Raw genomic sequence first — 3,285 nt, forward strand, 5'->3', positions numbered from 1 at the left:
CTCGCTGAGCACGTCCTATGGGAATCATTGAATCAATAGCAATAAGCCCTGTTTGAAGAGGCTCATATACAGACGTCGAGAAATAATCCCCGGAGCGGGTGATTCAATTAACCTATATTCAGAAGATGAAATTTCACCTCTACCATCAATAGGTTTAGCCAGGGCGTTAATAACACGACCCAAATAGGCCTCACTCACCGGTATCTGAGCAATTCTTCCTGTTGCTTTTACAGAACTCCCTTCTTGTATCAGCAAACCATCACCCATTAAAACAACACCAACATTAGTTGATTCCAAAGTAAGAGCAATACCTATTGTACCTTCTTGAAATTCTACTAATTCACCCGCCATTACTTCATCAAGACCATGAATACGAGCAATACCATCACCTACTTGAAGTATGGTATCGGTATTTACAATCTTTACTTCTCTATTATATTGCTCAATACGTTCACGGATAATATTACTAATTTCGTCGGCTTGAATGGTTACCATGAGTATTTCTTAATTCTTTTTTGAAAAAAAAAAATCAATAAAAAAAATAAAAAATAATACCTAAACTAAAGTAGAAGGACTAATCCGTTATTTGTTTCATCGCCGCCAATATGCCAATATTGGCACTGGATAGTACATAAATGTAACTCGTTGTTTAAACAACTATTCAGAGTTCCTAGAGCTCCTTGTAAGGCTTGTTGGAAAACCCGTTGTCGGACTTGATTACTGGCCTTTTGTTGTTCAAAATTTATAGTTTCATTTTTGTAATTTTCTAGTTGTTCCAAAGTCTTATAAGTTGAATCAATCAAATTCAATTTTTCTCTCTCTATTTCAGAGTATCCATTCACGCGAAACTCGTCTGCTTCTATTTCTACTTTCCGCAAGCGAGCCCGGGCTTTTTCCAGCTGTTCTATGGCCCTTTCGCGCAATTCTTCTGAATTTCTAATAGTATTCAAGATTCTCTTTTTTCGATTATCTAATAAATCACTTAATGAAAGTAGATTATCTTTCCATTCATTTCAAAAATTCCATGATCCCTTCCCGAACCAAACATGAATCTTTCGATTCATTTGGCTCTCATGCTCAATATAAATTCCCTTATTTTGATTGTTAATGTACTGAGCCTATCCTCTATTCTTTTGTCATATTCCAAAATGAAATCAAAATCAAAAGGAATCACTAATCCAAGATCAAAATATTCGGAGGACTCTTCTGACCAAACAAAAAATATGTAATTGTCAGCAAAGTTGTTTACTTTTTTTAATCCAAGAATTTTTTCTTACTTTATAAACAATAAATAGGTCATCGATTCAGCATTGGCTAAAAAACCCCAATAAGTAGTTCAAATCATTTTCGATATGAGTGTTTTATATTGATAAAATATTTATTTTGAAACCATATCTATCTTAACATAGTGGTAGAAATAATACCATGCTGCGTCTGGACTTCAAACAGTATAGCTTTAACCATGTTAATGGTCTCACATTATTGGTTGATGGAGAATCAAAGTGGATTTTCCAATAAATTACGAAATGCTATAGTTCTTACATATGATTTCTGAATTGATTCAGAAGTAATTCGCGAGATCATGCACTCTTCTTTCTTAGATATCATTTTCCTAGTTATAACAGAAAAAGTACATCTGGTTGGATCCAGCCTATTCTTGAAATAAACAACTCGCACACACTCCCTTTCCAAAAAAGATCAAGACCCCAAGCACTACACTTAGATTTATTAGATTTGTTGCTAAAATATCGGTATTAAACCCGAAACTCCCGGCGGATGGCCAGTGGCCCAAAGAAACGAAAGAATCGATTACATTTTTCATATGATCTCCTCGTATAGATAGACTAAAAAATAGAACTGAGTTATTTTTGTATTACTTTGTTCTATTTATATATATATAGTTATAGTTTCCTACTTTCTAAATCGAATCAAAAATCTATTCGATTTAGAAATCATGAATTACCTCCTTGGTCCCACCCTCCTCTTAAAAACTAAAAAAAGGCCTACGAACACGAATGGGAAAAATGAAAGCGATTTGGTATGCTAATTCCTCATCTGCAAATCAGTCCTTCCCGTGGATTATTTTCTCAACGAATAAGTAATTCTAGGAATGAAATCTTTATATAATTCGAAAAAACAAAGCACAAGTCCAGGGCAATAAAATAAGAAAAAGAAAAATTTTTCATATTTATAATATTAAACAAAAGGATTAGCAAATAAAAGTGCTAATGCTACAACCAGGCCATAAATTGTTAAAGCTTCCATAAAAGCTAGGCTAAGCAATAAAGTACCTTGTATTTTTCCTTCCGCCTCGGGCTGTCTCGCGATACCTTCTACAGCTTGACCCGCAGCAGTACCTTGACCAACTCCAGGTCCAATAGAAGCAAGCCCCACAGCCAATCCAGCAGCAAAAACGGAAGTGGCAGAAATCAGTGGATTCATGATAAGTTCCTCGTACCCAAAAAAATGGTTAATGATACATTCAACCAATGAACTATGACTTAATTATTCCATTGCTACGATTCATCCAGTCGAAGTAACTACGAACTTCGAATTCAAGTAATAACATTATTGAATTAATAACATTATTGAATCATCAAAATTACTTTGATATCTCTTATTTAGTTTCTCTCAATAAATTATTTGTGAATCCATACAAATTTAGTTTTTCCGTTTTTTTTGTCCCGAATCGCTCTTTGAATTCTTCGATTTTTTGATTGACTTAATCCGTTTATTCATTCAACTCACAGTCACAGATGAGACAAAAGGACTTCTATAGAATCCCCATCTACATTCACATTCGATTAGTAGGGAAAATTAGATATATCTTTAGCTCGTATATAACTAGTCAATATCTAATATCACATATACGTGTCTTTTTTCCACAATGTAAACCAACTCTTTCAATTCAATTTGATAAGGATGCGTCTAACCCTTGACAAGGGTTAACTTATAGCCATTCAATTCCATATACTTAGTTCGACCTACCCTCTACGAATCTTTTATGAACCCCGCTTTTTATCAATTATCCTTTCCCTTCCCCCTTCATTTATCATTTTTATCATTATCCTGCAACCTAAATTGATAAGATAATCAACAGATAAATTGATTGGGCCGAATCGTTTCATAGAAATTGATTTGATTGATCTAAGTTCATACAATTTATTATTTATTAATATTTTCGTTTGGTCAATCGGTGAATAAAATGAATCGAAAAGGGGAATCATTCTATAGAACATCCTTTTTTTAATAACGTTAAATAATACGTGGTAATACCACAAGACT

General features: G+C 33.7%; 1 pseudogene across 1 annotated transcript; it reads right to left on the minus strand.

Moving 5' to 3' along the window:
- Positions 1-574: 574 nt before the first annotated feature.
- On the minus strand, positions 575-1,972 carry LOC143615507 (ATP synthase subunit b, chloroplastic-like; annotated as a pseudogene). Its single transcript, XR_013150488.1, has 2 exons — positions 1,678-1,972; positions 575-985 (listed from the first exon to the last, which is right to left on the minus strand). The product of XR_013150488.1 is annotated as an ATP synthase subunit b, chloroplastic-like (transcript).
- Between the last annotated feature and the right edge of the window lie 1,313 nt (positions 1,973-3,285).

This window comes from Bidens hawaiensis, unplaced genomic scaffold, assembly GCF_021521415.1.
Source record: "Bidens hawaiensis isolate Kalapana, Puna unplaced genomic scaffold, B.hawaiensis_p1.1 tig00043446_1, whole genome shotgun sequence".
Taxonomy (NCBI): domain Eukaryota; kingdom Viridiplantae; phylum Streptophyta; class Magnoliopsida; order Asterales; family Asteraceae; genus Bidens; species Bidens hawaiensis.